The sequence below is a fragment of the Argopecten irradians genome, chromosome 7, assembly GCF_041381155.1.
Source record: "Argopecten irradians isolate NY chromosome 7, Ai_NY, whole genome shotgun sequence".
Taxonomy (NCBI): Eukaryota; Metazoa; Mollusca; class Bivalvia; order Pectinida; family Pectinidae; genus Argopecten; species Argopecten irradians.
In genome coordinates this window covers 19,835,987-19,851,134 of record NC_091140.1, presented here as the reverse complement: position 1 = coordinate 19,851,134, position 15,148 = coordinate 19,835,987, and positions in this window count along the sequence as shown.

The window sequence follows — 15,148 nt, the reverse complement described above, 5'->3', positions numbered from 1 at the left end:
GATAATCCTAGTGTTAACGAACTAATTGATTAGGATTCTTGTTCGTTGTCATACGTTAGCAGTGATGACGCTATTTAGAAAAAATCATGGAACTTGGGAAAGGGACTACTATGTGTAAGACTGACATATCAGACGCATTTAAGATCATCCCAATACTACCGTCGCAATGGCACATGTTTTGTGTTAAATGGAAGGATAAGTTTTATCTTTATAATAAATTAGCTTTTGTCTGCTGCCCTAGTCCAAAGATATTTGACAACTTGTCACAGGCAGTTTGTTGGATAGCACAACATAGATACGGTATCAAACACATCTTACATCTTTTGGATGATTTTATCACCTTTGAACATCCGGAAAAGTGTGGCGACAGGAGCTTGGCCCTGTTGCATCTCATCTTCCAGCGACTAGGTATTCCTATGGCTAAACATAAAACATGCGGTCCTAATACTGTGATGGAATATCTCGGTATTGTATTAGACTCCGACATGATGGAAGCTAGACTACCTATGGACAAGCTAAACAGGATTGTTGAACTCTTAAAATCATTCCAATCAAGACCCTCGTGTACTAAGAGAGAATGACTTCAGCTTCTCTTAATTTCGCCAGTCGTGTGGTACTTCAGGGTAGATCATTTGTCTCACATCTTATTAGATTGTCCACTACAACTACGGAATTGCACCACTATTAAGCTGAACAACGAATGCAGAGAAGATATCCGCTTATGGCTATATTTCTTAGCTAACTGGAAAGGTGTCTCCATTTTTTACAATGCTACAGAAATATCTTCAGATGATATGCGGCTCTTTACAGATGCCTCGGGTACTTTAGGTTATGGCGGCAATTATCAGGGACTTTGGTTTGTGGAACCATGGCCAATGAACCTTCTCAACTCATTTGTAGAGACCAGTGAACTATCTATCGCGTTCAAAGAGCTTTATCCAATAGTGGTAGCTGCTATGATATGGGGTCACCTGTGGGTAGGCAAGAAAATAGTATTTATGTGTGATAATCTAGCAGCAGTGAACATTTTACAGAAATGCCGGTCTAAATCTCCCCACATAATGCCCTTAGTCCGTAGCTTTACACTGTGTGCTTCATCGTTTAACTTTCATGTATTGTCAAAACATGTTCCTGGTTACTTAAATGACATTGCACAATCTTTATCTCGGTTGCAGATAGCACGCTTCAGACGTCTTCCACCCCAATCCGACTTACTTCCCTGCATAGTACCTCCACCGACAATCGTACTGTGGGAATCGAATCAACAATACAGGAACTTTGGTCAGCATCTATAGCTCCGCCAACCAGAAGGGCATATCAAACGGGATTCGATAAGTACATATACACTTCTTACTGTTCTCTGGATTGATCGCAAGTGTAATTCTACCACAATTACCAGTGTCAGAGGACTATTTGATCCAATTTGTAGCCTACTGTTTCAGTGGCAATATTTCCTACACTACCATTAAACTGTACATCTGTGGTATCAGGGTCATGTGTCTCGAGCGGAATATTACATATCCATTGTTTTCAGAGATGCCGCGACTTCATGCGATCTTAAACGGTGTAAATAGGTCTCAAGTTAAACGGCCTTCTACTAGACTGTCTATTACCTTTTCAATTTTAGAAAGTATGTGTCACTATCTGCACACCACATCAAAAGACTTGATGTTAGAAACTGTGTGTACCATAGCTTTCTTCGGCTTTCTCAGTTATGGAGAATTTACTGTATTAAGTAGTTTTGATGCATCTGTGAATTTGTGTGTTAAGGATTTAGTATTGGTTAATGAGTAGAAACTGCAGCGCACCGCCACGTCAGAAAACACTGAAATCACAAAGAAAACCTTGCCAGATCTGGGAACATACGAACCTGAAAAGGAAACAACAATTCGTAGACAGTCAATCCGTAAAAAATACATAAAAGGGATATCGTATGTGATCCCTATTTGTGAGAATTTGTGAGTGATTGCGTTATTTGCAGAAGTTTAACCACAGTGCAATGTAATAGCTCTTATCTAAATAGAATCAAACTAGACCATCGGATATTAACCTATATTCATATGAAGCCTCCACAGAACAGGAGAAAGCCAAACGAAGGAAGAATAGATGAACATTTGATAAATTATGCTTTTTTTTTGCAATAAAATGCTAAATCAAGGTAGACCACAAAATTCGAACAATCTAACAACGAAAATAGCACGGATAGCGATTTCAGTACTTATCAAAATCAAAGAGTGGTGCATTAAAAGAACCAAATTGTTGTCATTGTGTAAATTAGGATATTTATGATTCCTAGCATGTTATAAGAAACACTCGATAATATGAAACTGACACAAACAAAAAGCACACAAAAAGAGTTTTATGGGATATCAAATATTCTATTTTCCATTTTACAGACTTCAATGAACATGAACATTTACTACAATTTATTTAAGTTCCTAGGGACCTTTTTGTCGATAAAATTATCTAAACCATTTAGAGTGAATCTCTGGGGCTTTTTAGCTCCTAACTGACCACAGCTAGGGCTGAAGAAGGCATGCTAATAGGTGGTTGCTGATATCTACCGGTACGTAGATTTGTTGTTGAGAGATTTTGTTTCAAGTTTCAACCAATAGGGCTTTAACAGTCGGTTCAAAAGACATTAAGGTGGTTCGATACAGTTAGGCCTAAAAATTTCTCCTCGTTTAATTTTCTTTAAAATTTGCTCACTGAAAGATTGGTTAATAAACTGTTTATTAAGGCTTTTATTTGAAATTTGACCGTGCGGTTTTGGAAATATTGTACTCTCAATAACACTACTTTACTGTCTGTTTTTCTCAAAATACAATTTTACACACATATTTTCAAAGCTTGGTAATTGACTGAAATATTACAAACAACAGCGTTTTTTTTATCTTTAATATGTAGTTTATATAGCTATCAATGACCTCAATGTCGTTTCCACTCTTAAAAATACATTAATTGTGAATTTTTCACGCGAATACGTGTAAATGAGGCCTAAAAAGGGCCAATTTTTGCATTTGAATTTCAACTTAAATACCTAATTTCAAAAAATTGTGTCGTTTAATTTTCTTTATTTTTTGTCCACATAATTAGACAGTTGTTTGGATTATGATGAAAGAATATAAAAAAAATTGACCGCGGATTTTTTTTAGTAATTAGCCTTTCTATACCCCTACCCCCTAAAAAAGACTTTTTTCACAATTATATTATTAGACCGAAATCGAGCGGGAATATTTGTATAAAGTACTTCTTAAATATTCAACATTATAAAGTATAATAGTCTGATAATATAAACTGTTATACCTGTTAATTTTGTGTCACGATGCCACCGATTTGATGCTATACAAAGCTAAGAAATGGCACAATTAAGTCATTATTTTGCCTGGACATAATATCTGAAAAATGAATATGGAAAATTCCGTGTAAAGACTCCACTTCATTTACCCGTTAGACAATCCATGATTTTATATTGTTTTAGCGGAAAAGTATTTTATCAAATTCTATCTTTCCATCGTCAAGTTATCTTAGATTCAATAGTCGTTTGAGGCAGATATTCAAGCATAAATTTGAATTTGGCGCCAAATTTGTAACGATGAAAAGCGTCTACGTGACAACGATCGATGTCATTATACACAACTGTATGTCTTTGTAAGTTTTTTGATGAGATATCTGCATATCTAATACATGTAGATATATATTTATTATCCGAAGTAAACTAAAACAGATTTTTGGATCCTCAATATAACCTGTACGGCAAGTGTACGCCTAAGAAAAAAAATCTCTTATTCTGAATCCTCGATCTACGTTCAGCTGATTACTGTAGACAGGGAAATAAATCAGTCTATGACTACATGTACATGTTTAGTTTCTATATCACAGATATAATACTGTTGTTGACACTAGCTTACATGTGCTTTTTCGTAAGATACATGTAGTATTTAATCAAATGAATCGGAGTACTTCCATGCATTTTCTCAAAACGGGAAATACATGCCATCTAATTAGAGTAGTTAGGCCTATGCCTATCGTACATGTATACAGTAAATAAAGTCTTGTTTCCCGAACGTGTTAGTGCTTATTGAGGATCATATTAGCTAAACATGATACATGTAGACATCTACATACGCAATATTCATGAAATATACTAGCTTGCACAAATTGAACGAAAAGCAGGGGTGGGGCGATGGAGACATGAAAATATTTCTGTATCTGTAGTTTTATACTATCTGGATTACTCGGCAAAATTGGAATATCTTGATTTAATTATGTATCTCCCTTAAAACACATGTATATTAAGTGTCAAATGTTCATAGTTTAACTGAGTTTAACAGAAAATGTTTTAATCATTTGTTATGAAATCTCATTTTATTCAGTACAAGATCGAGACCGTATCGGCACATATCAGTCTGTTTTTATGAGTTATGTAATTTGCTTCTCAAAAGATACATGTAGCTTCATGTTATATAAGCCTAGCCAAATTCAAAGATCTGACAACATTATTTTTTCTACATGTAGTTTGTCGAAACTAGGTCCTACACCTACCGTACAAACTTTGATTTTCACCCGGTATCAAGCTTTCGGCAAACCGAACTAAGTACAATATCGACAAATACGCCGTTTATCGACTATACTATCCTGATTTTAACGTTAAAAGGTAAGATATCGTTAGACGGATAACATATAGATCGCTATTCTTCATAATCTTAGTCACAAAAGAGTTTTCATGTGCAGTTCCGAATGCACTCATTGACCCGAGGAGGTCCGAAAGAACGGCGCATTCGATCACTGTTCTTAACGTCCTTAAGACAAATAAATGTCAATGTATTATTGCAATTACCACGCAGCCTCAAACGAAAATGGTAGTATAATTGTTTGTTTTTTTTTGTTGGAAATTTCAAAGTTCTTTTATCATGATCGAAATGACACTACCTCGTAAGTTTTTGGTCTTAAAATATTTATGCTTATGCAAAATATACTTAAAGTTATTCAATACACTAGCCTCAAACATAGAAAAAATATTAAAAAGAGGTCACGTGATATCCAATATTTAGAGTTGTCGTTCGTTGCCCTCAATGTTATCAGCAACAAGATTGCGACTTATCAACTCTTCCCGACAGCTATCGTTGATTGATGATGGCGTTAGAGGCAAGAATGATGACATTATGGTTCAGACCTTACAAGGTATTGTGCTAACATTATACGACTAAATTTTGGATATGACGGGGCGTCCTTTAAACAAGTAATGGTACAAATAGTCTTGCCTGGCGGGGTAAAAGGGTTGATGTGATGTTAGTTCATAATCTGGTTTCATTAAAAATTTACGGTCGCTTACGGAAAACCAGCAAAACAAACTGAAAAGAAATACTACAGAAAAAAACCTTATATCATAAAAAAACCTTATGATGTAATAAATCAACGAAAGTGTTTGGTTACGGTTTATTTAAAACGTTAAAACATTACAAACATACTAGATTCGTCAACTTGACCCTATTTAAGGACGAAATGGAAAATGCAGTGCTTGGCATAATTTCCAAATACAAAAATATGTCATTCATTGAAAACAGAATGCATTCTATTGAGACGAAATTCAATTGTATTATCAATAACAATAAAATTTTGATTAACTGGAATATTTCGTTTTTATTTTGATAGTTTTGTCAAAGAAATACTGAACAAACGTAATATTTACTGAGGATATATATGCACTTCCGATACATCTTTTGGATTAATATAAAATTTGTTTAATGACTTGCTCTATGGTTTTTAGATAAAAACAAAAACTGTCGAAAGGACCTCTTTCACGAACAATGGAAATTTGCCCACGAACCAATTTCATTGAAATTAAATGTTATATGTAGCAACATAAATGCAAACCCTTGAAATACGTGTAAAAAATTCAAAAGGTCCCAGGGGCCTGTGCGATGGCCAAATCAATGTTGCCCAGTAGAGGTATATGACAGGGTTCCATTTTTGATCCAAAATGGTATCAAAATAATGTTTTATGTCATAAAACTGTATTATTTTCTGAAGAGTATAAATAATTACATATTATGATCACAAATATGTAGGCAAAATGTGACAAATAAAATTTTGGCTACATTTTAAAGACAGAAAATATCAAAATTTTGGGTGTTATTTTCGGCCATGTCAATTATTAACAATGGTGATTTACCCACTTCCAGTTTGAGTGCACCAAAAATGTTTTCTAAAAAGTTGGCTCATTACCTGAAGTTAATATTTTGAAAATTTCAGAAAACTTGTGGACCGGTAAATTTGTCGTTTAAAGGTCTTAGTGAGACAAGGTCTATTTTTAGCAGTATTACACCGTGGTCGCACCAGGCCCTTTTCATTCATAAAATTGAGTAAACAAAGAAACTGATTTCTTAATCTTATTTAATACATATTAGTTACATTAAATGTAAAGTAATATATGATTTTATAACCTATATATTGTAGAATAATCAAAATATTGAATCACAATAACAAAGTATTTCGGAATTTTTAGGGCATTATCGTTCACTTTTCAAGCTAGACGATGATTACAACTGCATTCTCAGAAATTTTCTTTTTATTTACAGCTTAAAGGCATATAAAGTAAAATAATAACAAAATCTAGAAATCAAATGGTTGGGAGTAGATTATTATGTAAGAGAATCAAGTTTTTACCAATTTTCATACATCCAGTATATTAGTACATTTATGTATAATGTTGTTGTTTTTCAAAATATTGTGCTTTCAAAGTGTTGGCAATGGCATCAAATCACACCATTACAAGTTGTTGTTTAAAAAAAAAACATAGACAAATTGAGATATGATTTTTTTTCGTTCAAAATTGTATTAATTTTACTATATTAAGTATTTCTTATCAGTTTAATATTTAGATTGGTCAGAATATTTTGTGATCAATCAACTGAAGTTTGATTTTGAGTTTTTGAATTTTCTTCAGAATTTTCATGAATTCCATAAAGGTTAACTAAGATTTTATTTCAGTTAAAAAAATAACAGCATCTTTTATGGTTAATGAAACAGTCAAAAGTTTTTGAGGTCCACAGTTTTATTTTTCATAATTAGCTTTGTGTATCATAAACACATCATACTATCAATCAAAATGGCATAAGGTTTATCATTTCAGGTAATGAATTTTGATTTTATAAGAAATTTGGTTATCACAACATGAATTAAACATGTCAGGGGGATCCAAATAAATAAATTTATACGTGACACAAAGCTAAGTAACATACAGTATAATGTAATAAACTGCATTTAAATGATTTCCAGTTTGATCAGACACTCTCATTTCCTGTTTGACTGTTTCTCCATTATCTCTGTACGATTAATACCATATCCACCAACTAACATTTTTAGAGATCTTTTTGTCCATAAGGATTACTTCAGAATTACTTATAAAACTCATATAATTCTAAACTCAAAGTCAGTTTATATAGTATGGAATAAAACGGTTTCATCGCCACACACTCTTTACCACGGGGATATACACCATGTACATGTACTGTGATCGAAGCCTTTCTTTTGTGTCTAATACTCAGTAAAGCTGTTTAATTTTCTAATTATATAATAATACTAACATGGAATTCAAATATGATTATTGACAATAAAGATAAATCAAGTTTTGATGAACTTATAGATAACGTCTATTTTCATTATTAAAACTGCTACATTCAGTTAGTTATTTTGCAAGATTAAAGAAGTATTTGCCATTAATGTATCTAAATCTGAAATGATACATAAATGAGTTTCCCGACCAAATTAAACTTAAAATCTAAAACAATATAATATGTAAAAGTGATGAGATTTACATTTGTTAGCATGAATCAACATAAATGTTAATCAGAAGTGTTAGCCCTGCAAATAATTGAACTACTGTAGGTTTGTAACATGACCCATGTAACCTGGTAACTCTTCCCTCTCAAACAACACAGCTACAGAATCCCATTTTAATCACTCTCTTCACTGTAAATATGCTCTATAATTACAAAATAAATCATTAGAACAGGACGTATTAGTGAAGCTACTTCAAATGCTAAACAGCTTATTGTGGTCATAAAACACCCAAATGTTTTGTAATTTTGGTTATGTAAAACTTAATTTTTCTACAAAGTATCACTAAATAAATCAATTTGAAATCATATCAAGCGTTACAGATGAGTATTGGATTATACATTAATGTTGACACCGTTAGATTCGTGATTAATGATCCAAAATAAGCATATTCATAGCATTATGTAACGTTACTAAAATAGACCTTGCTATATTATAACTTTTAAACGACAAATTTACCGGTCCACAATTTTTCTGAAATTTTCACAATATTTACTTCATGTAACTGGCCAACTTTTTAGAAAATATCTTTGGTGCACTCAAACTGGAAGTGGGTGAACCACCCTTGTTAATAATTGACATGGCCGAAAATAACACCCAAAATTCCCATATTTTCTGTCTTTAAAATGTAGCCAAAATTTTATTTGTCACATTTTGCCCACATATTTGTGATCATTATATGTAATTATTTATACTCTTCAGAAAATAATACAGTTTTATGACATAAAACGTTATTTTGATACCATTTTGGATCAAAAAGGGAACCCTGTCATACACCTCTACTGGGCAACATTAATTTGGCCATAGCACAGGCCCCTGGGACCTTTTGAATTTTTAAACGTATTTCAAGGGTTTACATTTATGTTGCTACATGTAACATTTAATTTCATTAAAATTGGTTCGTGGGCAAATTTCCATTGTTCGTGAAAGAGGTCCTTTTCATATTTTCATAACTTATGCATATTTAGGATGGTAACCTTAGGATTTGCAGTAGCAATGCTACACAACCATTATCTATGTTGTATCATGGATTAACTCGGTATTTGCAATTCAATATTTTAATCACTAAATAACAGTTTTGAAAATTTGACAGATTTTGGGGTTGAAAATTGCACAAACCATACATCGTCGTTTAGCTGTTACAGCTAAACAGTTTATGACTTGTGATGGACTTTACCCTTAATGGCATTTAAATCTTTTTAAAAAAAGCATAATACTATCTTACAAGAGACGAATGACAATTTTATGACCCCTGACCTATTCGGGTTCCCAATCCACAATCTATGGCGCCCAATCGGAAAGCCAAAAATGCCTGTGACTGACACTATTGCGCCACATGCACGGTAAATTAATGATAGAAGCAAGAATTCAGTTAAGCTATTACACCATTGGTGTAGACTTAGGGCACGTATACGTAGGCAAAGGCAAAGAGCTGAATAGGCTAATGTGGAAAGATGATTCAACTTCATCAAGCCAAGTTCGTTTATGCAAGGAGCAATGTTGATCCAAAATACAACCAATAGACTCGTCATGAAGTTTTAATTTTTGCTCTCCAAGGTTTTACAAAATTCTAGACTATCTTATTATTCAAGATCCTGTATTTTAAGACGTGTACTTTGCTTGATTGCTCCATGGATAAACTTTTGCTTGCAATATGGGACCTTCAACGAGACAATTTATACTTTTCGTGGTGTCTGTTCAATTATTCCACGCTAATATTGACCAAAGCATAAGAAGCTTTTGACCGAGGTGATCAGACATGTAATTCACTTTACGCTGGTGAAACCAGCAGTGAATGTTGTACTGGGTATACTATTACGCAAACTTTTAAAAATGTAATTAAAAGCGAAACCGTGACATAAAAAACCAACAATTGAAATGTGTTTTATTCAACACCTGTATTTTTTGCAATTTTTCTCCAGGCAGTACTACCTTGGAGAAAGTAGTCATGCCTGATGTAAAATTCTCCTAGTGCATGATTGGAAATACATGTATATTGCATGAATATATTAAAGAGAGGTTTAAAGTATAACTCCAAGATAATTACAAGATGTGTATGTGCATATTGTACATTAAGGTGAAGAGTTGTAACGTTTAATAGAATTACTTCGCTATAGTTAAAGATATACTGCATGACGGATGCGAATGAAAGAAGGTTGAAAGGAGAAACGAATGAAATGGCCTTTAATTGCGATTTCGGAAAATTAATTTAAAAGAGGCGGTGGTAAATTGAAATGTTAATAATGCTTGATACTTTGCGTTAAGAAATATGTAAGCCATTTTGAGAAATGCCTTACATATTGTCTGGTTTGAAGAAATGGGCGATTGTAATAGAGGTAGAGTATAGCGTTAGGCAGGCTTGTAGTCTTGCTTAAGTCCCCATGAATATAATTAATGATAGATATTTGAATATTCCCGCTAGGTAAACAGGAAGTGGGGTACCTGTTGAACCTTGACAGAAGTTGTCATGTAAATCATGTATAATTGTGGACCGCGGTGCTGAGTTAAACTGAAGTGTTTTTTTATTAGAGTACAAGTATTAGTTGTTTAATAACAACCATGTATATATTTAATAGGCTGTGTTTAATTTCATAGTGCATTATTGTGGTGTATATAATGTTGCTTACACCTAGTACCGATGTGTAGTATATTTAAAGGTCAGTAACAAGGAATTGTTTACCCATGCTTGTAGCAAGAGTTAGGTTGTTGTTTTAAGGCATGGCCAAACTAGGTGACCGAAATATCAGTATTTTGTTACGGCACCTAGCTACTCAGTAGCGACTACGTTGGATGTTCTGGAAAGCATGACAGGACATCGAACGGTCTATGCACTTGTTAAACTAGGTGACCAACTTATTAGTTAATTGTTACCGAATAGGTATGGGTATGGTAGGGACTGCGTGGAATGTTCTGGAAGGAATGACAGGACATCACGTAGTCCACACACCTGTTTAACTGCGCAGTATAGTTTGTGCAAAATATGCATATTACAGACGGTTCTGTCCAGTCTCAACCAAGTCCAGTCAGAAAATCAAAACATGTCTATTATGTTAAGCCTGCATCAGGCGCCGGTAAGGCTGTATTCTGAATTAAAATTAATAAATTTTGACAGTTTATGATGAGCTGGGTAACCTTTGGGGCAAGCATTGTCCCAACGGCACGTGCACCAGTCACGTACCCAATCATTATAAATATAGGGCCGCAAAAGGCCCCAGTCAGACGGAAATCAGACGAGACTGAAATTAGACTGAGACTGAGGTTTGAGACTTGAATGGGTACTTCCGCATCACACACACACACTTAATATCTGCCTATGTCACACTTAACATCTGCCTACGTCAACGCCTCCTCTAAGGCCATATGTTAGAGAGGGGGAGAGAACTCTTGTATACCACTTCAGCTTGAATAAATAAGCCGTCAACAAACTCCAGCCCTACTCCTTGTCATCATTTTCGACCGACACAACCATCAATCAGACGACAACTGTTGCCATACCTGGAAGGTCTTTATCACCACGGTGTTTATTCCCGTTGAAAACAAGCGTTCTGACGACCTTCGCGGGTTAAGTTCATTTTACTAATTTAAAGTCAACAAAAGAAGCGGAACAATGTCAAGGAACAATGCATTTTCAGCTTTAATATCGACATTAGTCGGGCACAGAACAGATACCAGATAATAAGAATTCCCTGTAATGGTTGCAATAGGAAAATATTGCGATGTCAGTAAATAGATGTTTAATGTCTTTCGTTTGATTCAATTTCTTAATTTGATGACTTGATCCCGAACATTCCAGTTACGTCACTTTTAGTATGACTGAATGAAACGGCAGTCAGTCCCGCCAAACAGTGACGTCACAATCACCGGAATGACGTCGCTTACATATTTCCTACGGTAGTAAAAAGGAGTGCACACTTATTGGGTCTTTTATTAACCATCAAAGAAGCGTTTCGCTTTGAGCAAAATCGTGTAAATAACAGGCAATTTGCTGTCGTTTTGAATACCATCTTCTGTATGTTTAATGAAAAAGTTGCAGGATAAGCAGAATACACGGTCACTATCTTACAATACCAGTTTTATTTTGGTATCGACACGGAAAGACGAGATGACTCGGCAAAACCTCCTCATCTCATCTTATCGTACATACGATAGCACCTCGATATTAATTATAGCAAAATAAAAATGTCCTATGTTGGAAATATTGCAAGTACATTCATTATTTACATAAACCAGTAATTAGAATAATCATTTATTTTATCTAGACTGAATAATTTGCAAATCCCATACTGTGATATAATAATGGAATAGTTAAATTTAAATAATTAGTTGTACCCTTGAAATACATGTAGCCCATGTCTACATGTGGCCTAGCCGGGACCTGTCGTCGTGTCGCGTAACATGTTGTCTAGACATCAACGAAAGCTATTTAACCCAACAGTTACTCATGACTGTGATTTATCATCTTTAAAAATCTTCTTAATATGCTTTTGCTAAAAAACATATTTACATTTCAGCATTCTACAAACGGCACTAGTCAGGGTTTGAAAAATATTAGGACATTTTGATGCTCCAAAAGGGAGCTTAGTATCATACATAAAAGTGGGGGATGTATCGCCATCAGAAATATATTTCAAACCAGTGGCTTTTTAATTAGACGGATGGATTTTAACTGGTCTATAAGCTGAGCTCAAATAAATTTTTGCAAGATAGCATCCAGGTGTTTTGTGCTTGGCTGCTTCGCGCAAGTCCATATAAGAGCACGAACAGTCACTGGTAACAACATTTTACACATTTGTCTATAGGGCGACTAGCATTGTGAATTAGTCTAACTTTAGTCTTGGATTTTGGTATAGCCCGTAGAACACTAATAATGACCGGTTTTTTCTCAGTAATTACAAAATCATTATTTGATATTTTACATTTGATATGTTTTTGAACTAATTTTGAGTGTTGTTTACACGAATTATAATTTTCTTCTTCTGCTGGTCGAACCTGATCCACCATATTAGAATCTATTATGTGGAAACCGTTGGCCACACCTTCCAATATGAAGTCTCTATATTCAACATCATCTTTAGGGAGGAGGGCTTGCCAGGACTCAATGTTTAAACAATTGTCTTTATTAACACTTTGTACACTGGTACTTTTGTCATCACCACTATCAGGAACAGTACCATACCCCCGGGTGGGGGTACACGTCACTTTTTTGATTTCTCATGAGATTATACGGTACTGTGTGTAGCGTAACAAACTGAGCACACATGAGCCAGTTTACACATTTTGTAGTCACATGTGGCGGCATCAAATTTACAATATACCTGACGAGTGTCTGGAGTATATGGACCACGTTTCTTGTTACACGTGACGAGTTCTCGCGTTTTGTCGTTGTTCCCTGTAGGACCTGGGTCGTCATGTTGTTAGGCTTGAGTATGAGCTGGAAGTCTTGGATCCCCGTCTGTGGTGTACCCCATCGAAACTGCTCCTTATGTTGGGCCTCTCGATACTCACGATTAAAAAGCAGTACACTCCCTCGCACATATTTGGAGAAAAGACGGTTTACAGTTTTTGTGTACTCGAGGAAGTCATTAATACCTTGGATGTCTATATCTCTATGTTCAATCATTTCCTGTAGTATCTTGCAGTTGCCATAGCCCCACTGTTCAACGCTAATCTGATCTCTAACTGACTTTGACACCTGTATTTGTGAAAGTAACAATGTCCTCCTCGTTTGCTAACCGGTGTTTTTTTTTTTGGGGGGGGGGGGGATTGAGCGTTTGTAGTAAAAAGTTATTGAGATCCGTAGCTGCACGGGGTTCCTGTCGTTGTTGACTAATGACATCATGTAGGTGGTCCCCCGGCTCCATTCACAAACACGCCATCACCACGTGGTCTGACTGACGCTGTCCCCACTTCCGTTTCATTACGTAATTATTCCCTGTGTGTTTCTTTTCTACACGACTCGATTTTTCGTCGCAATGTCATTTTACGAAGTTGTGCTTGAAGTGTAGATAGTTCATTTTCTAATTCTGCTTCCGCTTTGTCGTCTTGAGAATTCCCCGAACACTGCTGTTCACAGGATGTTTCAACGATTGGTGTCACTCGATTCAAAGTAACTTCATCATCCTTTTCGCCTTCTGAATCGTCTCTATCACACGTTTGAATCGTTCTCTCACGTTGTAGTCGCCTGCCGTAGACATGATTCGCCGATGTTTGTCGATTTTCTAACATTTAAAAAAGTCCTCGCCGAGAACTTGCTAGCCAGCCATGTTAGATAGAAAGCAGTGCCAAGGGCAGATAACTCTAACCGCCTAAGGACCAGCTAGTAAAATTAGCGATCGACCAAAATACAATTCATAAATTTTCACTTCAAAGCGGCTCGAATGATCATAGATATAACAAATGGAATACTATATCAAATACTAATTTGAATACTCGGTTACATACATTATTTATAAGTGAAAAAACTTGATGTTTTTTCCCTTTGTTTTTTTTTTCGTTTTCCATACACTGCAGTATAACGTTACAGTACAGTAATGTTAGTACAACACAGTACATGTATTACACTTTGTGAAATACAAACGTTACTATACAGCATATGTTCAGCTTAAAAAATGCAGTTTTTTGAAAACATTTGGTAACTAATGTTGTGCTATTTCTTTTTAGCTCATTGCCGTAATCTATTACCATAACGTAATCTTTGTCTCCTGAAAGCTTCACCGGGGTCACATTTAGCTTTACATAATCAAACGTTTAACTGAGAATGATATTGTATTTTGACATCCGGTGTTGTCTGCATGTGGTACAGTACGTACGATGGATGCCATTTTTATACTATGGGAATACTTTTGGAATGCGATTGGGTTTTATTACAATTATGTTAATGGAAGGTATTAGCGTACTATCGGCAAATTGTCAGAGTTTAGCAGATAAACTTAAGCGTAAAGATGTTTTGTCATATCTAAAAGAAAAAAAAACCCTATTGTATGTACATGTATTGTTTACATGACACACACTTTACTACTGATATCGAAAAATTTATACGTTGTAAATGGGGTTCCAAGTGTTATTTTAATTCGTTTGAATCAAACTCGAGAGGCACTGCCATATTGATTAATAATAATTTCGAATTCAAAGTTTTCAAAGAAACGAAAGACAATTCAGGTAACTTTTTAGCATTAGATTAAGAGATTGAAGGTGAGAAAATTACATTGATAACAATTTATGGTTCAAATTATGATAATTCATCTTATTTTAATATAATTGAGGAAACTTTTATTGAGTTAGGAAATGACAAGTATGTAATCTGTGG